Source organism: Phyllobates terribilis, unplaced genomic scaffold (genome assembly GCF_046119375.1).
Source record: "Phyllobates terribilis strain yellow unplaced genomic scaffold, ASM4611937v1 Scaffold_86__1_contigs__length_6382490, whole genome shotgun sequence".
In the NCBI taxonomy this organism is placed as follows: domain Eukaryota; kingdom Metazoa; phylum Chordata; class Amphibia; order Anura; family Dendrobatidae; genus Phyllobates; species Phyllobates terribilis.
In genome coordinates, this window is record NW_027362846.1 from 4175186 (window position 1) to 4202832 (window position 27647).

The 27647-nt window shown below is 45.1% G+C and overlaps 1 pseudogene; it reads left to right on the forward strand.

The window, feature by feature from the left end:
* Positions 1 to 27647, forward strand: part of LOC141197710 (uncharacterized) — a 45588-nt pseudogene that overhangs the window by 4451 nt on the left and 13490 nt on the right.

Sequence of the window (27647 nt, forward strand, 5' to 3'; positions counted from 1 at the left end):
GTGACTGTTGCCTGGTTTGTATGTGTGGTAATTCCTTATCCTTCTCCATTTTGGTTTATCCCCCTACCTTCACACCCCTGTGTTTTCCTCTGTTATATGTGATTGAATATTTCGTATGCCTGGAGTTTTCTGTTAACCCCTGTCTGTGTAGCCCTGTTTGTCCAGTTGGTGTTTTACTGTGCACAGTAGCGTCCCCTTATCAGGGTGGGGGGAGAGAACAGATGGAGGGCTAACTCAAGAGTTAGGGTGAGGGTGGAGGCCCCGGCATCCTCACCTTCAGAGGTATCCTGGGGAATAGGGTGAGCTAGGGCGCCCCCTAGAGTTAGAGACAGGGTAGGAGTCCCTGGTCCCTGGTCACCCGACAGCTGTGTCATGACATTATCTCTGACAGCAACCTTTTCTTCTGATCCATGATGGATCCTATTACTGCTCTGACGAGGCAATTGCAGCAGCTCAGTCTGAAGGTGGTGGATTTACGCTCGGTGGTCTTGCAGTTCCCTAATACAGCGGGTGTACGAGTGTCGTCTCTCAGACAAACCGTAGTGGAGCCCAAGGTCATGTTGCCTGACAGGTCTCTGGGGGGCGGGACAAGTTTGTGGTTTTCAGAGAGGCCTGTAAACTGTACTTTCAGGCTATGTCCGGTTTCCTCAGGTACAGAGGAGCAACAGGTGGGGATAGTAATCTCGCTCCTTCAGGGAGATCCCCAAGCATGGACATTTTCTCTCCCGTCTGACTCACAATCACTTCAGACGGTGGAGATTTTTTTCGGGCTCTGGGCCTTATATATGACTAGCTATTGAACCCGTTCTACGCCCGGTTGGCGAGCATTTTTATTGGTATATGGTCCACCATCCTGGTATTTGTGCTGCCCCTCATCCCTATCCTGGTATGCATGGTACCCCTCATCCCTATCCTGGTATGCATGGTACCCCTCATCCCTATCCTGGTATGCATGGTACCCCTCATCCCTATCCTGGTATGCATGGCAACCCTCATCCCCAATCATGGTATGCATGGCACCCCTCACCCCCAATCCTGGTATGCATGGTTCCCTCAGCCTTTTCCTGGCATGCATGGGCCCCTCACCCCCATTCTGGTATTCATGGCACTCCTCATCCCTCAATCCTGGTATGCATGGCACCCCATCCCTCATTCTGGGATGTATGGTACCCCTCATCCTGGTATGCATGGCACCGCATCCTTCATCCTGGTATGCATGGTACCCCTCATCCCTATCCTGGTATGCATGGCACCCCATCCCTCATCCCTATCTTGGTATGTATGGTACCCCTCATCCTGGTATGCATGGTACCCTCATCCCTATCTTGGTATGTATGGTACCCCCTCATCCCTATCCTGGTATATGGTACCCCTTCATCTCTATCCTGGTATGCATGGTAACCCCTCATCCGTATCATGGTATGCTTGGTACCCCTTCATCCCTATCCTGGTATCCATGGTGCCCCCTCATCCCCTATCCTGGCATGCATGGTATCCCCTCATCCCCAAACCTGGCATGCATGGTATCCCCTCATCCCCAAACGTGGTATGCATGGCACCCCTCATCCCCAAACGTGGTATGCATGGCACCCCTCATCCCCAAACGTGGTATGCATGGCACCCCTCATCCCCAAACGTGGTATGCATGGCACCCCTCATCCCCAAACGTGGTATGCATGGCACCCCTCATCCCCAAACGTGGTATGCATGGCACCCCTCATCCCCAAACGTGGTATGCATGGCACCCCTCATCCCCAAACGTGGTATGCATGGCACCCCTCATCCCCAAACGTGGTATGCATGGCACCCCTCATCCCCAAACGTGGTATGCATGGCACCCCTCATCCCCAAACGTGGTATGCATGGCACCCCTCATCCCCAAACCTGGTATGCTTGGCACCCTTCATCCCCAATCCTGGTATGCATGGCACCCCTTATCCCCAAACCTGGTATGCTTGGCACCCTTCGTCCCCAAACCTGGTATGCATGGCACCCTTCGTCCCCAAACCTGGTATGCATGGCACTCCTCATCACCAATCCTGGTATGCATGGGCCCCTTATCCCCAATCCTGGTATGCATGGCACTCCTCATCCCCAATCCTGGTATGCATGGCACCCCTCATCTCCAATCTTGGTATGTATGGTACCCTCATCCCTATCCTGGTATGTATGGTACCCCTCATCCTGGTATGTATGGTACCCCTCATCCCTATCCTGGTATGTATGGTACCCCTCATCCCCAATCCTGGTATGCATGCACTCCCCCATCCCTCATCCTGGTATACATGTTATGCATGGTACCCCCTCATCCCTATCCTGGTATGCATGGTACCCTCTCTTCCCTATCCTGGTATACATGGTACCACCCCATCCCTCATCCTGGTATGCATGGCACCCCCTCATCTCTATCCTGGTATGCATGGTACCCCCTCATCCCTATCCTGGTATGCATGGTAACCCATCCCTCATCCTGGTATGCATGGCACCCCCTCATCCCTATCCTGGTATGCATTGTACCCCATCCCTCATCCTGGTATGTATGGTACCCCCTCATCCTTAGCCTGGTATGCATGGTACCCCTCATCCCTATCACGCTGCGCACACACAAAAAAATAGACACTTAAACTCGCCTTTCTTCCCTGTGCTCCAGCGCTGCGTCCTGTTCTGCCGGAGGCCGGGGGAGGAGTGTGGTGCCGGAGTGTTTGTGTGCTCATACCGCACTGTCTGGCACCATTTTGCTGAAGACACACTACAAATGCGTCACGCTTGCACAGTCTATAAAGACTTCAGACAGAGGGACGCTTGTAGCGTTATATTATAGATGATGACCCCGATCGCGTCTCCTTAGCCGATTTCACATTGCTCCAACTTCGGCAGAGAGACCGGCCCGCGGAGGAATATTGCTCTGAGTTCAGGAGGTGGGCCACGGATACCAAGTGGAATGTCCCCGCACTCCGTAGTCTGTTCTGTGAGGGGCTTACAGTAAGGGTGAAGTACTCCTTGGCCCTGTATGAGACTCCTGACTCCCTTGAGACAGCCATGTCTCTGACGATTCGAGTTGATGGCTGTCTTCGCCAGTGACATAGGGAGTCACCCCCGTGTGTGTGCGGGGTCCAGGGAGGTCAGTGTGGCATCACCTGAGGCACCCATGCAGGTGGGTGTGACATCTTCCTCTGGGAAATTGCCGGTAGTCCAGCATAAGCTAGGAGTGTATTTCTTTTGTGGGGAAAAAAGGGCCATTTCTTGAGTACGTGTCCTTCCCGTCCCCATAGTAAACAACCGCCGGAAAACTAGATGGCCCTGGCTGCGAGAAGGTTAGCAAACTGGGTGTACTTATCACCTCTGTGGGTAGGACACAGCTTTTTCTACCAGCTGAAGTTCATGTGGGTGGGGTTAAGGTGGAGGTGTCAGCCTTTCTGCACAGTGGGGCGGGTGTTTAACTTGATCAACTCTCGGTTTGTCCAGGCCCAAGTCCTCCGCCCACATACCCTGTCCAGACCCATACAAATAATTGTCATTGATGAAAACACAATAAATAAAAAGTCAGCTCACCCTCGAAGTTCCTGGAGCCTGGAGAGCCAACTGAGCCGCTATGAAACTGATTAGAGAGAAAGAGATGCGTCCAGCTTCAGGTAACTCGTAAAATCCGAAATCTTTATTAAATCAGTTAAAAAAATCTGTGGATGGACAAGTAGCATATAGTCACAAAACATACCCCCAAAACCCACAGTACAAAAAATACAAAAGTGACAGATGTTACAATACACAAAAAGTAAGATCATGTTTGATGTTCATGCCATTAGGGGTATGTGTTTGGACGAGATAAATCAACAAGGATTCACGATTCAATAATTTCCTATGGTGGTCCCCTCCTCTATGTGGTCTGGGTACCTTCTCAATACCAATGACATTACAACTAGATGTGTCCCCATTATGATGGAGTGAGAAGTGTTTGGACGCCGCTGAACTTTGAAAAAATGTATTTATTAGTGGCATCAGAAAAATACCTCCATGTGCAAATCTTATGGCCGCATCTATAAAAGCCTTTAGTGTGAAGCCATGTTCTTGATTGTGCTGGAATATGGTCCAAATACAAACTAGGGGACAAGATGTTTCTTTAAGTGGGTTCCCTGGTAGCCGAGAACTGTATTGGTTCAGAAAGAATGGATTTGAGTTTACTGTCCTGTTCTAACATAGGAAGGTGTCTATTAATAATTCTCTTAATCTCCTCAAATTGGGGGCTAAACTGGGATGGGCTGATTGGCACCATGTGGTTTGATTTTGTCCCCTATTATCCTCGATCTATCCATAGAGTCCACTCTAACCCTGGCCCTATTAATTGCCCAATTAGGGTAGTCGTTGCATTTCCTAAGTCTTACTTATCGGGTAAAAATCCATACTTTTACCCTTTACAGTCACGCCCCCCGATTTTGGATGATTTTCAAGAACTAGTGGAGTCGGACTTACATTTTTTGAAACGTAGAATTGATCATGGGAGTTATTTGTCTAATCTAGCCAGTAAAGAGAGACTCGCTATGGACAATCTTAAAGCAAATAAAGATTTAGTTATCCGTCAGGCGAATAAAGTGGGGGTAGTGGTACTACTCAATGCTGGTTTATATAAAAAAATTTAATCTGGCCCTTCTAGCGGATACTGAAGTCCTATAAAGAATTGAATTATGATCCCACACATAGTTTTGCTGACAAATTAAAAAAGCTATTGGAGGAAGGAGTTTCCATGGGAGCGATAGGTGTACAATTATCACAAGATCTTGTTGTTACACATCCAATCACCCCACTCTCTCCCTAAGGTACATAAACAGGTATTCCCTCTATCCATGCACCCCATAGTTGCAGGCATAGGTAGTTTGGGAGAAAGGTTGAGTTCTTGGCTAGATCTATATCTTCAGAGGTTGTAAAATGGAGTGGGTATTGCCAAGGACACTGCTTGGGTACCCAGTTGGCTAGGGAAGATACCCGGTCTATGCCTAGTTACCTGTCGGATTTTGGGGATGTTTTCTCGGAACAAGGGTGCCAAGAACTACCTCCCCATTGTCCATATGATTGCGCCATAAACCTCGTGCCTGGGGCCTAGCTGCCTAAGAGCAGACTACAATATTTCTGGTCCGGAGAGATAGGCCATGAGAGATTACATCACGGAAAGACTGGGTAAGAGTCATATCAGACTAACAAACAAAGCAGTACACTGCAACGCTAAGTATACGAACATGAAATATATGAAATTTGAATAGTATTACTGCTCTAGAAAATAGAAATAAATGAGAAATCTTAGCGCATAAATTGGCCAATTCATGTGTACCTGGTAGCCGCGATAAGGCGTTTCTCAAAGTGCCAGGACCCTACCAATGTGAATACCTCTCTAAGGGACATCCGTCTGCTTATGTGTGGAAAAGTAAGATCCTACTGCAATAAAAACTCAAAAATACCAGGACCCTATCAATGTATTTTTGAGAAACGCCTTAATGTGGCTACCAGGTACACATGAATTGGCCAATTTATGCGCTAAGATTTCTTTCTATTTTCTAGAGCAGTAATGCTATTCAAATTTCATATATTTCATGTTCACATACTTAGCGTTGTAGTGTGCTGCTTTGTTTGTTAGTATTTTATGGAGGTAGCGGCTCCTAGTAAGCACCTGTTCACACCTATTTCTTGTATTGGAAGTATCATCAGTTTTTTTCTGTTTTTAATGGTCATATTAGACCATGCTCTCCCCCCGTTGCCGCTGTGTTTTTTTTTTTTTAAAGAAAGATGGGGGGTTACGCCCCTGCCTAGATTTCCGTGAACTCAATGCGATCACTGTCCGTGATCCTTATCCTCTTGGGCTCATTCCAGACCTCTTTAACCAAATAGTCGGGAGTAAATGGTTCTCTAAGATGGACCTCAGTGGGGGGCGTATAATCTCATATGTATTAAAGAGGGAGATGAGTGGAAGACCGCGTTCAATACGCCTGAAGGACACGGTTAACGAACGCGCCCACCATCTTTGAACACTTTATCAATGACATCTTTAGCCATGTGATAGACAGGTTTGTGGTTATCTACCTTGATGACATACTAATTTATTCTCCTGACTTTAAGTCACACCAGGTACACGTCAGGCAGGTATTACAGATACTTCGAGACAATAAATGATATGTCAAACCTGAGAAGTGTATGTTCTCGGTTGAGGAGATCCCTTTCCTAGGAAACATGTTGTCTTCCACCCGTTTTCGCATGGATCCAGTGAAAGTCCGGGCGGTATTGGATTGGGATCGTCCGGAGAATTTGAAGGCGTCACAAAAGTTTTTAGGTTTCGCCAACTACTACCGCAAGTTCATAAAGAATTTTTCGGTAGTAGCCAAACCTCTTACTGATATGACCAGAATGGGACAGACTTCTCCAGGTGGTCCAGTCCTGCCAGGGAGGCATTTGATGCGTTGAAAAGGTGTTTTTATTCTTTGCCGATTCTTATACAGCCTGACGTCTCTCGACCTTTTGTCGTTGAGGTCGATGCGTCTGAGGTGGGAGTAGGGGCTGTGTTGTCGCAAGGTTTGTCTCCTGGTAAATGGCAACTATGTGCTTATTTCTCTAAAAAACTGTCACCTGCAGAGAGAAATTCTGATATTGGTAACAGGGAACTCTTAGCTATGAAATGGGCTTTTGAGGAGTGGCGTCATTTTTTTGGAGGAGGTGGTCCACCCTGTGATGGTAGTCATGGATCATAAGACTCTGGTATACTTGGAATCGGCAAAACGTCTTAACACCTTGTCAGGCTAGATGGACATTGTTCTTTACCAGGTTTAACTTCTTTGTCACATATAGGCTGGGGAACAAAAAACTTTAAGGCAGATGCCTTGTCCCGTTGCTTTCCTGGGGTAGGAGACAAGTGTGAACCGCTACCTATTCTTCAAAATGGGGTGGTTATGGCGTCTATATGCTCCGATCTGGAAAGAGAGGTTGTTGACGCTCAGAGGGCCTTCCTGCTGCCTGTCCACTTGGTAAACTGTTTATTCCTGTAATTCTCCGTCTTAGAACCCTCAGTGAACATCACGATTCGGTGTTGGCCAACATACTGGTAATATAGCCACCGTGGATCTGCTTACTCAGCGTTTTTGGAGGCCAGGTGCTCATAAGCATGTCCGGGAGTACGTAGCCACCTGCAGTGTCTGTGCGCCTTCAAAGACCCCTTATACTTGTCCGTCGGGGGCTCTCCAACCTTTGGAGATTCCCAGTAGACCTTGGACTCGCTTATCGGTCGATTTTTATCACAGATCTACCCGTGTAGGCGGGGAATACTGTAATCCTTGTAGTGGTTGATAGATTCAGTAAAATGTCTCATTTTGTCGCATTGCCAACTTTACCTAATGCCAAATCCTTGGCGCAAGTTTTCATCAGAGAAATAATTAGATTACATGGGATCCCGACCAACATTGTTTCTGATCGGGGGTTGCAGTTTGTCTCCAAATTTTGGAGGGCATTTTGCACCCGTTTGGGGATCCATTTGTCCTTTTCTTCTGCGTTTCACCTGCAGTCTAATGGGCAGACGGAGCAAGTTAACCAGAATCTGGAGACGTACAGTACAGACCAAAAGTTTGGACACATCTTCTCATTTAAAGATTTTTCTGTATTTTCATGATTATGAAAATTGTACATTCACACTGAAGGCATCAAAACTATGAATTAACACATGTGGAATTATATACTTAACAAAAAAGTATGAAACAACTGAAAATATGTCTTATATTCTAGGTTCTTCAAAGTAGCCACCTTTTGCTTTGATGACTGCTTTGCACACTCTTGGCATTCTCTTGAGGAGCTTCAAGAGGTAGTCACCGGAAATGGTCTTCCAAGAATCTTGAAAGAGTTTCCAGAGATGCTTAGCACTTGTTGGCCCTTTTGCCTTCACTCTGCGGTCCAGCTCACCCCAAACCATCTCGATTGGGTTCAGGTCTGGTGACTGTGGAGGCCAGGTCATCTGGCGTAGCACCCCATCACTCTCCTTCTTGGTCAGATAGCCCTTACACAGCCTGGAGGTGTGTTTGGGGTCATTGTCCTATTGAAAAATAAATGATGGTCCAACTAAACGCAAACCGGATGGAATAGCATGCCGCTGCAAGATGCTGTGGTAGCCATGCTGGTTCAGTATGCCTTCAATTTTGAATAAATCCCCAACAGTGTCACCAGCAAAGCCCCCCCACACCATCACACCTCCTCCTCCATGCTTCACGGTGGGAACCAGGCATGTAGAGTCCATCCGTTCACCTTTTCTGTGTCGCATAAAGACATGGTGGTTGGAACCAAATTTGGACTCATCAGACCAAAGCACAGATTTCCACTGGTCTAATGTCCATTCCTTGTGTTCTTTAGCCCAAACAAGTCTCTTCTGCTTGTTGCCTGTCCTGAGCTGTGGTTTCCTAGTAGCTATTTTACCATGAAGGCCTGCTGCACAAAGTCTCCTCTTAACAGTTGTTGTAGAGATGTGTCTGCTGCTAGAACTTTGTGTGGCATTGGCCTGGTCTCTAATTTGAGCTGCTGTTAACCTGCGATTTCTGAGGCCGGTGACTCGGATAAACTTATCCTCAGAAATAGAGGTGACTCTTGGTCTTCCTTTCCTGGGGCGGTCCTCATGTGAGACAGTTTCTTTGTAGCGCTTGATGGTTTTTGCAACTGCAGTTGGGGACACTTTCAAAGTTTGCCCAATTTTTCGGACTGACTGACCTTCATTTCTTAAAGTAATGATGGCCACTCGTTTTTTTTTACTTAGCTGCTTTTTTCTTGCCATAATACAAATTCTAACAGTCTATTCAGTAGGACTATCAGCTGTGTATCCACCAGACTTCTGCACAACACAACTGATGGTCCCAACCCCATTTATAAGGCAAGAAATCCCACTTATTAAACCTGACAGGGCACACCTGTGAAGTGAAAACCATTTCCGGTGACTGCCTCTTGAAGCTCATCAAGAGAATGCCAAGAGTGTGCAAAGCAGTCATCAAAGCAAAAGGTGGATACTTTGAAGAACCTAGATTATAAGACATATTTTCAGTTGTTTCACACTTTTTTGTTAAGTATATAATTCCACATGTGTTAATTCATAGTTTTGATGCCTTCAGTGTGAATGTACATTTTTCATAGTCATGAAAAAAACAGAAAAATCTTTAAATGAGAAGGTGTGTCCAAACTTTTGGTCTGTACAGTTCTTATAAAATCATAGCCATCGTCAATCTCGTAGCATTTTGCCTTGCTTTACCGCCTACCTTTAGGATCCATAATGTTTTTCATCGTTCTCGCCTCAAAAAATATGTTGCATCTACATAGTAACATAGTAATGTAGGTTGAATAAAAACCTAGGTCCATCAAGGTCAACCTTTCTCCCCCAATTGTACTCCCTACACTAACACTTCACTAACTTACTGGAACTAGGCCTCACAATTGTGTTACCATTTTTATTATTACTGCACAATTACAGATGAACCAGTTTAGAATTTTTTTAATCGGTTTTATTTATTGTATTACTCTTATGGTATTACTAAAGTCCTTGTATCTAAATCTGTTGATCCAGAAGAAGGCAAAAACCCCAGGATACCTTCAGCCAATTTACATCATGGGGGAAAAAATTCCTTCTTGACCCCGAGAAAAGGCGATCAGTACAAGAACCCTGGCTCAATTGTACTACTATAGGTGTAACATTAATTTAACTGTAGCCGACAATATTATGTGTATCAAGGAAATCATCCAGCCCTTTTTTGAAATCTGATATAGTGTCGGCCATTCCTACCTCTTGTGGTAGGGAATTCCACAGCCTGACTGCAAAGAACCCTTTCCTGTTTAGGTGCCGGAATCGTCTTTCTTCCACCCGTAAGGAGTGCCCCCTGGTCTTTAGTATAGTCTTTGGAAGGAATAAGTCATGTGCTAGACCTTTGTACTGACCACACATATTAAAACATATACATGTAAATGAGATCCCCCTCTGGGCCGTCATTTTTCTAAGCAAAACAAGCTTAACTTTTTCAACCTCTCATCATATGAGAGGCCTCCATCCCATGTAATAATCTAGTTGCCCGCCTTTGAACTGACTAACTTCTGAATATCCTTTTTAAAATATGGAGCCCAAAACTGGCTCCCATATTCCATATGTGGCCTCACCAGTGATTTATAAAGAGATAACAATACGTTGGGATTGCAGGATTTTTTTATACACCCTAAAATCATGTTTGCTTTTGCGGCTCCCGCTTGACATTGAGTACTGCTGCTCAGCTTACTTGTAACCAGAATACCCAAATCCTTCTCTGTTCTGTAGTCCCGAGTATACTCCCACTTAATGTATATGTAATATGCATTACTCCGTCCTAGGTGCATTACTCTACATTTATTTACATTAAACTTCATCTGCCAAGTGTTTGCCCATTCAGTCGTCTTATCCGGATCGTTCTGCAATATCGTAATGTCAAGATCAGATTTTAATATCCTACTTAGTTTGGTGTCGTCTGCAAAAACTGACACCTTACTCACAATCCCATCCCCCAGGTCATTAATAAAGAGGTTAAAAAGAATTGGTCCTAGCACAGATCTCTTATCTTCTGTATCATCACCTCTACCTCCATCACCTGTCATTGTCAACGGAAATTTGGAGTTTCAGATTGCTAAAATCTTGGATTCTCATCTTTTTTGTCGGTCACTTCAGTATCTGGTACATTGGAGGGGGTATGGTCCTGAGGAGAGGATGTGGGTACCAGCATCCGATGTTCATGCGGCCAGACTGGTCCAGGCTTTTCATGCGGCTTGCCCCAATAGGCCTCGTCCTGAGGTTCCGGAGGTCCCTCGTAGAAGAGGGGGTACTGTCATGGGGTTACCGCGACAGTTTGGAGCCAGAAGACCTCAGCATCGGATGGCTCCTACTCCAGTTCTGAGAAGAAGCACCTCTCCGTTATTTTAATTGTGTTTATTTCTTCTAGCAGAACAGGGGTGAAACGGCCATGTTGGAAATCCCTGTGCTCACATCTGAGCTCGGTTAGCCACTCCTTTTCGCTTTATAATCTGGGCTCTGTTACTAATCCTTGTCAGAGATAGCTTTTGCTGCATGACTAACGGAGGGAGAGGAGTGCTTATAAGAAGGAGAGTTGGAGGAATTATTTGTGACTGTTGTTTTGTTTTGTTTGTTTGTTAATTCCTTATCCTTCTCCATTTTGGTTAATCCCCCTACCTTCACACCCTGGTGTTTTCCTCTGTTATATGTGAGTGAATATTTGATATGTCTGGAGTTTTCTGTTAACCCCTGTCTGTGTAGCCCTGTTTGTCAGGTTGGTGTACTACTGTGCACAGTAGCGCCCCCTTCTCTGGGTGGGCGGAGAGAACAGATGGAGGGCTAACTCAGGAGTTAGGGCGAGGGCAGAGGCCCTGGCATCCTCACCTTCAGAGGTATCCCGGGAAATAGGGCGAGCTAGGGCGCCCCCTAATGTTAGGGACAGGGTAGAAGCCCCTGGTCACCTGACAGCTGTGTCGTGACATCCTGGTTGTGGCTGTTTTATCAGTGATGTATCACAATCACTTATCACAATCATGTGATCACCATTTTGCCTTTAGACCACAAGCTTCACCAAAAACTCCTTCACCAAAAACTTTCACGCCACCAGAAAACGTTAATAGAGCCTTTGTCCGTCAGAGGGTAAAACGTAAAGTAACAAGTCCATACAATAGTGCTGGTTAGCCTACCTAGCTTAGAGTCCAGCTTCAATGTCCTTTAGCAGAGTAATTTCTTCCAGGAGACCTGCAATCTCCATACATCCAGCATGTGTGAAACCGCTCCAGAGCTGTTACCTCCAGGCCCTCCCCACACCAAATGCTCTAAAGGCTGTGAATTTTATCCTCTGACCTCCTCCCTCTACAGGTGTTCAATCACCTTAGCACTAAAGATGGCTGATTAACCCCCTTGTGTGCTGGAACCTTTTTCCTATGTTTAATTACTGGAGCTAACAATCTCAGTGCTACACATCTCCCCTCCAATACTTTACCAGTGACTTTGTCACATTATGTAGAATGTGCTGAGAAGTTAGAAAATCACTTGAAGAAAAATATTATGATGGACCTCTTAGAGAAAGCGGAGGGTAATGATGCTGTTGGCTTCCTAGAACCCTGATATCTTAATGGATGAATCTACCTTCTCTCCCTTCTGTGCTGCTGAATGTGCTCATATGGTCCCTACAAGACCCGGTCCAGTCTTTATGACCAAACTTCACTTTTATGATCGACAACATTAAATGCGCAGTGAGGCCAAGTGTGAATTTCTGTACAATAACAACAGAGTTTCCCTTATCCTGGTTTCATAGATTCACTCCACACCTGTGCCATGATATATCTCTAAGCTGTGCGTGGCTGATGGCTGTAATATACATTTATTCACGCCTGCAGGAGATGTGTTGGCTCCAGCCCTGGTTTCATGGATTCACTCCACATCATAAATTCCATTATGTTTTCATTCCTAAGGAATTCAGATTACTGCACAATCTCTCCTGAAATGGGGGCGCTAATACTTTCTCTACTCTTCTGGTCAGGACTCATAGTAGCTCCATTGGTCCACCATAAATGAGTGCAACTCCGGTTTAGTGTTGGAGCTCTCCCCTCATACATACGTTGTTGTTGTTGTTGGGGATGTAGCTTTTTTTTTTTTTAATCTATGTCTATTGGTTTACAGATTTTTAATTTTGCATGATTTGGGGTGGAATCGGATTTCTTCTTTTTTTTTTCTTTTTTGCTTGCAGCAGCATGGAATATAAGGCAATAATCCCTGGCTGGATGCATGTAATACACTATCCCTAGTGCTATAGCTCACCCGTATACAAATTGTAGATAAAAGAGGTAATATTATAGAATATGGAATAGATTTAAATCTGCCTCATAAAAAAAAAAAAAGTCCCATTATTAAGGAGTGGGTCTCCTAGACTGGTAATGCCCATGTACTAAGTGCATGGGCTGAAAAACTTTTACCCCTGGGGGTATGCATGAATATAGAAAAGAATGTCTGAAGTAGGCCTCAAAAATTGTTCATGCGGGCATCATAAATACCTTTAACATAATTAATGGGGGTGTCGCATGATGAGCACCCTGTTGATGTGGTGGTGGAGGAGGATGAGAAGAAGGAGGACGACCTAAAAAAGAAGAAATCCTGAAGCGTATACCCATGTCTGGGTGTGAAGGGGTGCATGGGAATAGACCAGAAAAAAAATGGATTTGAGTTCATGTTCTGCGACGGTCATTCAGTGGTGGTGAGAAGTCTGGGCCAATCCAGGCCTTGTTTATTTTGATAAGAGTCAGCCTGTCACCATTTTCAATTGACAGGTGGATGCTCTTATCTGTTATAATACCCCCCCCCCCTGCATCCTCCCTGGTAGGGGTACACCCATGAAGAGGATCAGGTAAGGCCGGAACACCTCCCGCAGCTGGGACTTCTGGTCCGTGGATAGCTGCGGGTTGAATTCTGCATCCTCAATAGACCCTGCATCCCGGGCTGCTGCCAGTAAGTCCACTAGGACTCCTGTCTCGCCTTCTTTGGGGACGCTACACACAGAAAGGGCACAGGATTCCCTGTCATGATGAGCTTTTATCATGTTGACGTGGAAGACATTCTGCCTCTTCCTGGTGTACAGTACAGACCAAAAGTTTGGACACACCTTCTCATTTAAAGATTTTTCTGTATTTTCATGACTATGAAAATTGTACATTCACACTGAAGGCATCAAAACTATGAAACTATGAATTAACACATGTGGAATTATATTCTAGGTTCTTCAAAGTAGCCACCTTTTGCTTTAATGACTGCTTTGCCCACTCTTGGCATTCTCTTGATGAGCTTCAAGAGGTAGTCACTGGAAATGGTTTTCACTTCAGAGGAGTGCCCTGTCAGGTTTAATAAGTGGGATTTCTTGCCTTATAAATGGGGTTGGGACCATCAGTTGTGTTGTGCAGAAGTCTGGTGGATACACAGCTGATAGTCCTACTGAATAGACTGTTAGAATTTGTATTATGGCAAGAAAAAAGCAGCTAAGTAAAGAAAAATGAGTGGCCATCATTACTTTAAGAAATGAAGGTCAGTCAGTGCAAAAAATTGGGAAAACTTTGAAAGTGTCCCCAAGTGCAGTTGCAAAAACCATCAAACGCTACAAAGAAACTGTCTCCCATGAGGACCGCCCCAGGAAAGGAAGACCAAGAGTCACCTCTGCTTCTGAGGATAAGTTTATCCGAGTCACCAGCCTCAGAAATCGCAGGTTAACAGCAGCTCACATTAGAGACCAGGTCAATGCCACACAGAGTTCTAGCAGCAGACACATCTCTACAACTGTTAAGAGGAGACTTTGTGCAGCAGGCCTTCATGGTAAAATAGCTGCTAGGACACCAAGGACAGGCAACAAGCAGAAGAGACTTGTTTGGCTAAAGAACACAAGGAATGGACATTAGACCAGTGGAAATCTGTGCTTTGGTCTGATGAGTCCAAATTTGAGATCTTTGCTTCCGACCATCGTGTCTTTGTACGGCGCAGAAAAGGTGAACGGATGGACTCTACATGCCTGGTTCCCACCGTGAAGCATGGAGGAGGAGATGTGATGGTGTGGGGGTGCTTTGCTGGTGACACTGTTGGGGATTTATTCAAAATTGAAGGCATACTGAACCAGCATGGCTACCACAGCATCTTGCAGCGGCATGCTATTCCATCCGGTTTGCGTTTAGTTGGACCATCATTTATTTTTCAACAGGACAATGACCCCAAACACACCTCCAGGCTGTGTAAGGGCTATTTGACCAAGGAGAGTGATGGGTTGCTACACCAGATGACCTGGCCTCTACAGTCACCAGACCTGAACCCAATCGAGATGGTTTGGGGTGAGCTGAACCACAGAGTGAAGGCAAAAGGGCCAACAAGTGCTAAGCATCTCTGGTAACTCCTTCAAGATTGTTGGAAGACCATTTCTGGTGACTGCCTCTTGAAGCTCATCAAGAGAATGCCAAGAGTGTGCAAAGCAGTCATCAAAGCAAAAGGTGGCTACTTTGAAGAACCTAGAATATAAGACATATTTTCAGTTGTTTCACACTTTTTTGTTAAGTATATAATTCCACATGTGATAATTCATAGTTTTGATGCCTTCAGTGTGAATGTACAGTTTTCATAATCAAAAAAATACAGAAACATTTTTAAATGAGAAGGTGTGTCCAAACTTTTGGTCTGTACTGTAGTTCACATCATTGAAGTGCTGGCATATGGGGTATGGGCTTCCCAGGCCGCCTGAAGCTTGTTCTGGGTCATTGGAACTAGGACCCACACCTTCTGACCCACTTCGTACACCCGCTCACGGGCGTTCTGATCATACCACAGCTTCTGGCTGGCCTGGGCCTGCACCATATTCTCATGCACCAGCTGCGTCATTGCCTGCATTTTGTCACGGAGCCGCATGACATACTCTATAACGGACACTTCGGGTGAGTTCAATTTCCCTTCCCAGGATTCTCTTACCAGACCAAGGGGGCCCCGGACTCGTCTGCCAAACAGGAGCTCGAAGGGGGAGAACCCCATTGAGGCCTGTGGTACCTCTCTGTAAGCAAAGAGCAGGTGTGTGAGGTAACGCTCCCAGTCGTGCCAACGGAACTCAACCAGCATCTTAAGCATCTGCTTAAAGGTACCATTGAATCGCTCACACAAACCATTGGTCTGTGGGTGATATGAACTTGATACTAGGTTCCATTAACCGAGACATGAACTGAGTCTCCTGGTCCATAAGCATCTTCTTGGGGAATCCTACTCTCGAAAAAATGGCCAGGAGGGCATCTGCCATCTTATCAGCCCTATTGGAGGACAAAGCTACTACCTTCGGGTACCGGGTAGCATAGTCTACCACAGTAAGGATGAACTGTTTTCCAGAGCTGCTGGGAATGGCCAGCGGGCCAATGATGTCCACAGCAATCTCTGGAATGCTCTATGGTGGCTGGCAAAAGGATCAGGGGAGCCTTGGGTGCACGCCCCGACTTCTCCACTCTTTGAAGACCTTATCTACCTGGGGATAAGGTCTTCAGGGGACACCAACTCACGGCGGATGAGGGTTCATACAGCTCCGGTGTCCTTGAGCCCCAAAGTGACTTTATCACGCACGGTGACTGATTGTCACAGACCCCCTAACCGCCCCACCCACAAAAAGGACACCTTCAGTAGGCCCCTGGGTCTTAGGTGTGGAATTCTTCTGTCTGCGGGCAGATGAGCCCTGTCACAGGTATAGCACCGCCGTGAGTCCGATGCAGACCGGGTGCTGGAAGATGAGGCAGGAGCCCCAGCAGGCCGGCTGGGTGGAACACTGGGGGTGGTTGTCGGCTTACCCTTTTTTCCAGCTGGCGGCGGCCGACTTCTGCGCCTCTGGTGTGCGGTTGGCTTCATAGGCATCCGCGATCTGGGCTGCTTTGGCGGCCTCCTTTGGCTCCAGCACAAACTGTCGCACTTCCACTGGGCAAAGACGAAGAAGCTGGTCCTTCACCATCAGATCCTTCAGGTCCTCAAAGGTGGTGACTGACAGTCCTTGGACCCACTGCTCAAAGTTGGTTCGGAGCTCATCCACCACATCACTGTAGCTATCGTGGTCCACGTTGGAGGGCTCTGAACTTCTTCCGGTAAACTTTCGGAGTTAGCTGGTACTTTTTTATCAAGGCCTGCTTGACTGCCTCATAGTCTCCATCTTGGTCTCGAGGGAGAGAAGCAAACGCCACCAGAGCTCTTCCTCTGAGCCCTGGAGTTAAATACCTGGCCCACTGGGCTTCAGGCAGCTGGTACTGCCTGCAGGCTTTTTCAAATCCCTGCAGAAATATGTCCAAGTACCCATCTTTTTCCATCACAGGGAAATGCTCAGTACGGCGTTTAAAGCTGTTGGCACTGTTGGATTCACAGGTCTGCGTGGAGGATGGGTCCTTATGAATCCAGGCTAGCTCCATCTGATACTGTCGCTCCCGCTCAGCAGCCTCTCGGTCATCTTTTCGCTCCTCTCTGTCAGCTTGGGCCTGATCCTCGGCTCTCTCAGCCTCTCGCTCCTGGAATTTCAGGAACAGCTGCAGTTGTCCGTCACGATCGTCTGCGGCGAGCTGCTCCAATGCCATCTGCAGGTGGGGGTCCACACTACCCTGGCTGCGGGTCTGGCTGGCAATAACAGGTGGGACCCCTGCAGCAGCGCCATCCGGACCTTGGCTGGCCGCCCCATCATCAGGGCTCTGCTGTCGGACGGGCTCTGCAGCACCTTGCAACAGTTCAATCATTTGGTGCCTGGTCTTGCCCGTGGGGTCAATCTGACACAGCTCACAGAGGGTCGTGATAGTGTCCTCTGACTGCTGGTGGTACCAGGGCTCTCCAAATAAAAGATAGGACAGAAAAACAAGAGAAGGTGGGGGATGCAACTGCTTTGCATGCAGTAATGTCCCAGATAAAAAATATTAAAACACTGAGTCTGATTCCTTAAAACTTTAAACAGAATTCTCACAAGAACCGTGCAAGTTTTCAGTGACAGGAATGATTGCTCAATACAGCCTCTGATGTTCTGTAATATCCCACCGCTTGCCACCAATTGTCAGGAAACAACACCGGAGGGATCATACAATATCTCACTTCTGCCATCAATTTGTCAGGCTTTCGCACACACACAATATCGATTACTCACTACGTAGTTACTGGCCAGCTAGCAGTGAGCGTATGGCGTACACACCTTCAAATTCCAAGTCATGGAATATGTGTATATGCCCCTGTACGATCACTGCCAGCTTCACGATAACCCAATTAATATTATTCGCTGCCACCACCGATAAGATTTGAAATACAGGCCTGATCGGGTGCCTGCTTTCTGGTAGCATATGGCCTACCCACAGTAAATTAAGTGGGTTCTTCTCACTGTAGTAATGCCAAATACATGGATGCTAAATATGGTTTGGCACACTGCAAGGCTCAGAAGCGAGGGGGAGATCTGACTTTGGGAGATCAGATATTGCTGGATTGGTTTATGGAAGCCGTGTTACTTTTCAAGAGCCTTTGAGCCACTAATAATGTGGAAATCTCTGTTTTTCCACTGACACAGATAATGGACCTGAGTGGGGACTTGTTTTTTTGCAGAACGAGTAGAAGTTTTATTGGTATTATTTTCACCTACATAACATTGTTTTGTGGCATCTTATTCCATATTTGGGACGCAGAATGAACAAACATTTAACACCACGCTCTACTGGTTCATCCTATAAGGTTTTCTATTAGACTGTGAACTGTCATTGTCTTGGTTAATAATACAATTTTTGTCGTAACTTACCATTTTTACTGACAGCTTAAGTAGAAATGTTCAAAAATATTACATTCAAGGATATTTTATTCAAAAATAATTGTTTTTTTTTCTTGGCAGATGACTGTACCAGGAGATCAGAGGTACAGCTGACATCTTCAATTTTTAAATCAGACGATCTTGTGATCCCACAGGATACAATTGAAGTGAATGCCATTACTCCAGATATACCATCATCCCTTCACAGCAAAGATCTATCATCTGATCCTATGAAACAGGTCCTGTCTTCTGATTCATTATCGACTACTAAGGAAAATCAAAGTCACAAAATAAGCATTAAGAAACGAACTGCTCCTAAAGCAAAGAAGCCATGTTCACGTCCAGAATATGGAAATAGTTTTCCTCTCCAAAAGTCTTTTCTTAAACATCAAAACATTCACACAGTAGAGAATAGATTTTCTTGTTCCAAGTGTATGAAGTGTTTTAACCAGAAATCAAAACTTGTTCAACACCAGAAAACCCACACAGGGGAAAAGCCTTTTTCCTGTTCAGATTGTGGGAAATGTTTTCTGAAGAAATCATCTCTTCTTAGTCACCAGAGAACTCACACTGTGGAGAAGCCTTTTTCCTGTTCAGAATGTGGAAAATATTTTAGACATAAATCTAGTCTTGTTATGCACCAAATAACGCACACAGGGAAGAAGCCTTTTTCATGTTCAGAATGTGGGAAATGTTTTAACCGAAAAGCATATCTTAATAGCCATCAGAAAACCCACAGAAGGGAGAAGCCTTTTTCATGTTCAGAATGTGGGAAATGTTTTAAATGGAAATCAGATTTTGTTAAGCATCAAAGAACCCACACAGGGGAGAAGCCTTTTTCATGTTCAGAATGTGAGAAATGTTTTAGCCAGAAAGTGGAACTTGATGGCCACCAGAGAACTCACACAGGGGAGAAGCCTTTTTCATGTTTAGTATGTGGGAAATGTTTTAAACAGAAATCAAATCTTGTTATTCACCAGAGAATCCACACAGGGGAGAAGCCCTTTTCATGTTTAGTATGTGGGAAATGTTTTACACAGAAATCGCATCTTGTTATTCACCAGAGAACCCACACAGGGGAGAAGCCTTTTTCATGTTCAGAATGTTGGAAACGTTTCCACAAGAAATCACATCTTGTTAGACACCAGAGAACCCACACAGGGGAGAAGCCCTTTTTTTGTTCAGAATGTGGGAAATATTTTGCACAGAAATCAGATTTTGTTACGCACCAGAAAATTCACAAAGGGGAGAAGCCTTTTTCCTGTTCAGAATGTGGGAAATGTTTTAACAATAAAAGGAATCTTATTATTCACCACAGAACTCACACAGGGGAGAAGCCTTTCTCCTGTTCAGAATGTGAGAAATGTTTTAACGATAAATGGAATCTTATTATTCACCACAGAACTCACACAGGGGAGAAGCCTTTTTCATGTTCAGAATGTGGGAAATGTTTTATCAAGAAATCATATCTTGTTAGACACCAGAGAACCCACACAGGGGAGAAGCCTTTTTCCTGTTCAGAATGTGGGAAATGTTTTGTGAAGAAATCATCTCTTCTTAGTCACCAGAGTAGTCACACAGGGGAGAAGCCTTTTTCATGTTCTTAATGTGCGAAATGTTTTACACGGAAATTAATTCTTAATAAACATCTGCTTAATAAACATCAGAGTGTCACGGATTCCTCCGCTCAGTATGTCTTGGAAGCTGTGAAAGACAGCTCAGTTGTCCAATCTGGTGCAGTTTTATGCAGAGCTGTTGGTGTTTTAATGAACAGCTCAGCTGTCTAATCTGAGTCTGAGATGCTGAGCTTCTTTCAGGTGTTCCCTGTTCCTGTTGATTACCCAGTTACTTAGCTGAGCTGTCAGTCTTAGACCTCTGCCAGACGTAGCATCTGCTCAGTGATGTGCCTTGTATTTCTGTGCTCTGTTAATCTTTTGCTGTCTGTCCTTGGACCTCGTTCTGACCATCCATTTGCCTAGCCCCTTTGCTCTGATCTGCTGTCTTCCTGGTATTCTGACCTCAGATAATGACTTGACTTCGCCTTTGTCTTTTAACTTTAGTTTTCTATGTGCTCTCTTGGTATCTGACCCCAGAAGTTTGACTACTCTGCTTCACAGCCTGTCCATGAGTGGTGAATAGCGTCACACTCTGTGATCAGGTGGTGAATATGACCCAGATGGTCCAGGAACTGGCTAGGGAGTACCAGAAGCTAGGATCTTCACAGTCCCAACTGCAGGGTCAGTTTTGCTTCCCAAAGCTGTCCTCTACTGACTGTAGTAATGACTTCGATACCTGCTGACGTGCAGTTGGTCTCCTGAACCAGTGGTATGTGGGAAGGAAAGAAAAATGGAAAATCCGCGCTTGTGGTAGATAACAGTAAATCCAGGTCCAGACTAGAAAAATATGCGTTTTATTACTGTCTATGCATTTCAAAGTGCCATACTTCCTCCTCAGGACAAAAAAAACATATGACAAGTCACAGAACTCAGCCATACAGTGGGGTGAAAGTGTTTGCTTTCTTATTCTTTTGCATATTTGTCACACTTAAATATTTCAGATCACAAAGCAAATGTCAGTATAAGTCAAAGATAAGTAAACACAAAAAGCTGTTTTTAAATCAAGGTATTTATTATTAAGGGAAAAAGAAATCCAAACCTACAGGGCCCTGTGTGAAAAAGTGATTGCCCCCTAAACCTAATAACTGGTTGGGCCACCATTAGCAGCAACAACTGCAATCAAGCAATTGCGATAACGGGCAATGAGTCTTTTACAACTCTCTGGAGGAATTTTCGCCTACTAATCTTTGCAAAATTGTTGTAATTCAGCCACATTGGAGGGTTTCCGAGCATGAATTGCCTTTTTAAGGTCATGCCACAGCATCTCAGTCGGATTAAGGTCAGGACTTTGACTAGGCCACTCCAAAGTCTTAATTTTGTTTTTCTTAAACCATTCAGAGGTAGACTTGCTGGTTTGTTTTGGATCATTGCCCTGCTGCATAACCAAAGTGCGCTTCAGCTTGAGGTCACGAAGAGATGGCTGGACATTCTCCATCAGGATTTTTTGGTAGACAGCAGAGTTCATGGTTCTGTTTACCAAAGCAAGTGCTTTAACTGAGTCAAGTAAGGCCTGCAATTCTTTGGCTGTTGTGGGGTCTATTGTGACATCTTGGATGAGTCGTCGCAGCACTCTTGGGGTAATTTTGGTCAGCCAGCCACTCCTGGGAAGGTTCATATTGTTCCATGTTTTCTCCATTTGTGGATAATGGCTCTCACTGTGGTTCGCTGGAGTCCCAAAGCTTTAGAAATGGCTTTATAACCTTTTCCAAACTGATAGATCTCAATTACTTTGTTTCTAATTTGTTCCTGAATTTCTTTAGATTGCGGCATGATGTCTAGCTTTTGAGGATATTTTGGTCCACTTCACATTGTCAGGCAGGTGCTATTTAAGTGATTTCTTGATTGAGAACAGGTGTGGCAGTAATCAGGCCTCTATGTGGCTAGGGAAATCAACTTCCCAAAGATGTGATAAACCACAGTTAATTGTTTTAAAGTGGGTAGGGGGGGTGCAATCCCTTTTTCACACAGGGCCCTGTAGGTTTGGATTTCTTTTTCTCTTAATAATAAAGACCTTCATTTAAAAACTGCATTTTGTGTTTACTTGTGTTATATCTCTCTAATATTTTAATTTGTTTTGTGATCTGAAACATTTAAGTGGGACCAACATGCAAAATAAGAAATCAGGAAGTGGCAAACACTTTTTCACACCACTGTATATAGACACTTGTGAATTTGAAAAAAATGTGGCGCCAAAAAAAGCATGGCTGTGGAGTCGATGAGCAAAACCTCCGACTCCTCAATTTCCATGACACCGACTCCATCTCCGACTCCCTCATACATGGCTCATGTATAAGTGATAAATTTATTGTAGCACAGATTAATCTCAGCTAAAAGTCTAGACCCTTAGATCAGGAATAGGAAAGACATTTATAGGATATTTTATAACTTTCCTAAATTCGTATGAATAAATATTCCTCACAAACTGCATTGAACTACTGTACCCGGAGTCGGTCCGTGTTACGACTCCACCAAAATGGGCTCCGACTCCACGACTCCGACTCCACAGCCCTGAAAAAAAGAATACATGATATGTCAAAGTTCATCTTGGGCAGTTTAACATTGTAAATAATTAAAAAAAAAAATGATGATAAAAGGTTTCAAAATATAAAATTTCATATTGTTTCTAAGATTAATGACATTGAGAAAATAATAAAATCCACGTTTGTGGTGATAAATTTCATCTAAAAATAAATATAGTGTGATGTAAAAATATCAGGATGTAGGACGGGCTAGAAGTCACAAGATCAAAGTATCGATATTGGTGTGAGCGATGTGATCTTGGCGTGCCACGGAGAAGAGTGAATGAACCAGAGGATTAAAAAAAAGGGGCGATTGGGGTGTATAGAACCATAAATTTATTAAGAAGTGGATTGTAGTGAATAAAAGTGTTTGGAATGTTAAAATATTAGTTATTAGATATTATATGAACATATAAAACACATTTTAAGCTTGAATATATAAGAGAAATAAGATACTAAAGGACTGGACATAGAAATCGCTAAGAGAGTAGCGTGGGAAAAAATCTATGCTGCTGGGAAAGTCCCTCTACTGAACTTAGATGAACTCCGCATTCGGGGATAACCCAGCTGTTAGAGTGAGAGGCTGGGTGAAATCATGACATAGCGTGGGAAAAAATCTATGCTGCTGGGAAAGTCCCTCCGCTGAACTTAGATGAACTCAGCATTCGGGGATAACCCAGCTGCTAGTGAGAGGCTGGGTGAAATTGTGACGTAACGTGGGAAAATTTTAGTACAAGCCTCCAAAGAAGCCGTGAAAGAGGAATACAGACGAAATCTTCGAGCAAAATGAGTGTCAAAACAAAAAATGAAGCGGGAGCGAGTTCAATTCCCAACCGAAATAACAAATTAAGGTAAACTATTATTGAGCAAATATTAAGAGATTGTACCTTACACAAAATATAATTATTAAAAATATTTAATAAGAAATATATATATATATATATATATATATATATATATATATATATATATATATATATATATATATATGATAAAAATGACGATTGATTTATTCAGATTTTGAATACGATTTTGGGTCAACAGCAGGGCAAATTCAATAGGGCTGATCCGGATCATGTTGTGATCAGACTATAATGGCGGGATAATCCATGGTGAACAGAACCTTTTCTTATATTCGATCTGTGAGAATTCAGTCTTTTGTGCGGTGGTAGTATCGTGAGACCCACGTATTTTTTGCCACATGGACATCATATAGATAGCAAAATTAGTTATTAACCCCTTCCCAACAAACGCCGTATGTATACTGTTCTTCGGCTCTGGTATTTCCGGTCACAGCGCGGCATCGCGCGGTGACCAAGTTAAGATGGCTGCAATCCCTGCACATCACACCCCCTGCATCGGCGATCACTGTGATTGGCTGATCACTTCTGACCAGCTAAATCACAGCAATATTACAATAAAGTTTAAAAAAAAATCGATGTGACATTCTACGATGGGTGCGGTCTGAGACAGCACCCATCACCGTAGTCACAATAGTTGGGATGATTGTAACGTCACCTCAGCTGATTAACCCCTTTAGTGCTGTTTGGTCTGTAACTATTGTTCAGCCAATCAGCGCCAAAGGGGTTAATCTAAAATAGTAATCACCACTCTGTACGCCATCTTGACCTCAGAGTTGGCTTGTGGGATGGTTATATACTCCCCAGTGTTACCTGAGGGAAAGAAAAAAATCATTGGTGGCCAGTGCGATCCTCCTGCAATTTCCTGCCTCCTGTGCTGGGTGACTGATCTCTGATCACAGCAGTTCCCCACTCCCTGTTCCAGATCCCCCCACTCCCAATTGTATTTTTGGCGCACTTTTTTTGTGCTTTTTTTTTATGTGCGCGGCATCCTGCACTGAGTATTTGTGCTTTTCCTATGACCACAGCGCCCTGATAGTATCGTACGGATCAAAGTCTGCTCCAAGGGACTTTTTCTTTTTTAGCTAGTTAGAGTAGCGGACGTCGCAGTGTAAGTGGCGTGCAATTTTCTTTTAGAAAAAATAGGTAGAGAGGTAGGAGTTTTCTTTTACAAAAAACATGTTACGGGTCAGGGTGGTGGAACATCTGTTCTGAGATACAAGAAGGGACCAGAGGGGCGTAACTAGGTGCCTACCCGGACTGACCCTGGCTACACGTCAGTACACACGCGGCTCCGCTCAGTACACCTCGTACACACGCGGATCCGCTCCGTACACCTCGTACACACACGGCTCCGCTCCGTACACCTCGTATACGCGCGGCTCCGCTCCGTACACCTCGTACACGCGCGGCTCCGCTCCGTACACCTCGTACACGTGCGGCTCTGCTCCGTACGCCTCGTACACGCGCGGCTCTGCTCCGTACGCCTCGTACACGCGCGGCTCTGCTCCGTACGCCTCGTACACGCGCGGCTCTGCTCCGTACGCCTCGTACACGCGCGGCTCTGCTCCGTACGCCTCGTACACGCGCGGCTCTGCTCCGTACGCCTCGTACACGCGCGGCTCTGCTCCGTACGCCTCGTACACGCGGCTCCGCTCCGTACACCTCGTACACACGCGGCTCTGCTCCGTACACCTCGTACACACACGGCTCTGCTCCGTACGCCTCGTACACACGGCTCTGCTACATCCACACTGTAAACCCCTCCTGACCCCACACATAAACTTCAGCTCATCCAGCACCATGACAACCAGCACAGCAGAGTCCTGCATCCACTGAGGCCCCTGATCATGTGACCCCTGACTCCTCCCCTCCTGTGACCTCATCACAGCTCCTGTGCGCACAGAGCAGCCATATATGTGGTGGCGGCTCTGCAGGTGGAGGTATGTGGAGTCTCCATTACTGGGCGCAGGGGGCATTAACCCCTTCAGCACGGAGACTCTTTGGGGTCTTGTGTTGCCCCTTTATAAGAATCATAAGGTTTTTGTTCTGTCTCCTGTAATAGATACATACGACCCAACTATGGAGACAGGAAGGGGGGAAACGTATTGTTCTCATAGTACAGGACCCCTTTACTGGCCCCACAGTGTAATGCTCCCATTATGCCCCTTATGCAGAATGTATGATGCCCCACACAGTGTAATGCCCCCATTATGCCCCTTATGCAGGATGTATGATGCCCCACACAGTGTAATGCCCCCATTATGCCCCTTATGCAGGATGTATGATGCCCCCCACACAGTGTAATGCCCCCATTATGCAGAATGTATGATGCCCCACACAGTGTAATGCCCCCATTATGCCCCTTATGCAGAATGTATGATGCCCCACACAGTGTAATGCCCCCATTATGCCCCTTATGTAGGATGTATGATGCCCCCACACAGTGTAATGCCCCCATTATGCAGAATGTATGATGCCCCACACAGTGTAATGCCCCCATTATGCCCCTTATGCAGGATGTATGATGCCCCCACACAGTGTAATGCCCCCATTATGCAGAATGTATGATGCCCCACACAGTGTAATGCCCCCATTATGCCCCTTATGCAGAATGTATGATGCCCCACACAGTGTAATGCCCCCATTATGCCCCTTATGTAGGATGTATGATGCCCCACACAGTGTAATGCCCCCATTATGCCCCTTATGCAGGATGTGTGATGCCCCCACACAGTGTAATGCCCCCATTATGCCCCTTATGCAGGATGTATGATGCCCCCACAGTGTAATGCCCCCATTATGCCCCTTATGCAGTATGTATGATGCCCCCCACACTGTAATGCCCCCATTATGCCCCTTATACAGTATGTATGATGCCCCCACACAGTGTAATGCCCCCATTATGCCCCTTATGCAGTATGTATGATGCCCCCCACATAGTATAATGCCCCCATTATGCCCCTTATGCAGGATGTATGATGCCCCCACACAGTGTAATGCCCCCATTATGCCCCTTATACAGTATGTATGATGCCCCCACACAGTGCAATGCCCCCATTATGCCCCTTATACGGTATGTATGATGCCCCCACACAGTGTAATGCCTACATTATTCCCCTTATGCAGTATGTATGATGACCCCCACAGTGTAATGCCCCCATTATGCCCCTTATGCAGTATGTATGATGCCCCCACACAGTGTAATGTTCCCACAATACCACCTGAGGTTTTACAGTTGGAATAATCCCTTTGCCTGCTCCCCTCAATGTATACCCTTGAGCATGTATACAGGCATGTAGGGGAGCAGGCCTTACTAGATATCGAGGCTTTGTGCAGTAATATACCGCATGAGGATGGTATCAGAGGGGTAAGACATTTCTTGAAATCAAGATCAATAGAGTGTAGCAGACATAATGACTTCATGGACGATCTTCTAAAATTCACTCTTACTCATAACTTCTTTCTTATTCACAGGAAGTACTCCCACCAGCTCAGGGGTACTGCGATGGGGAGCCCCTGTGCTCCCTCGTATACTAACCTATTCCTGGGCTGGTGGGAGGAAACCACAATATTCAGGGATGATCATAAGTGGTGGCATCCATATATTGGGGTGTGGTAGATACAGTTATATGAAAAAGTTTGGGCACCCCTATTAATCTTAAGCTTATTGTTTTATAAAAATTGGTGTTTTTGCAACAGCTATTTCAGTTTGATATATGTAATAACTGTTGGACACAGTAATGTTTCTGCCTTGAAATGAGGTTTATTGTACTAACAGAAAATGTGCAATCTGCATTCAAACAAAATTTGACAGGTGCATAAGTATGGGCACCCGTATCATTTTCTTGTTTTAAATACTCCTACCTACTTTTTACTGACTTACTAAAGCACTTTTTTTGGTTTTGTAACCTCATTGAGCTTTGAACTTCATAGCCAGGTGTATGCAATCATGAGAAAAGCTACTTAAAGTGGCCACTTGCAAGTTGTTCTCCTGTTTGAATCTCCTCTGAAGAGTGGCATCATGGGCTCCTCAAAACAACTGTCAAATGATCTGAAAACATAGATTATTCAACATAGTTGTTCAGGGGAAGGATACAAAAGCTGTCTCAGAGATTTAACCTGTCAGTTTCCACTGTGAGGAACATAGTAAGGAAATGGAAGAACACAGGGACAGTTCTTGTTAAGGCCAGAAGTGGCAGGCCAAGAAAAACATCAGAAAGGCAGAGAAGAATGGTGAGATCAGTCAAGGACAATCCTCAGACCACCTCCAGAGAGCTGCAGCATCAACTTGCTGCAGATGGTGTCACTGTGCATCGGTCAACT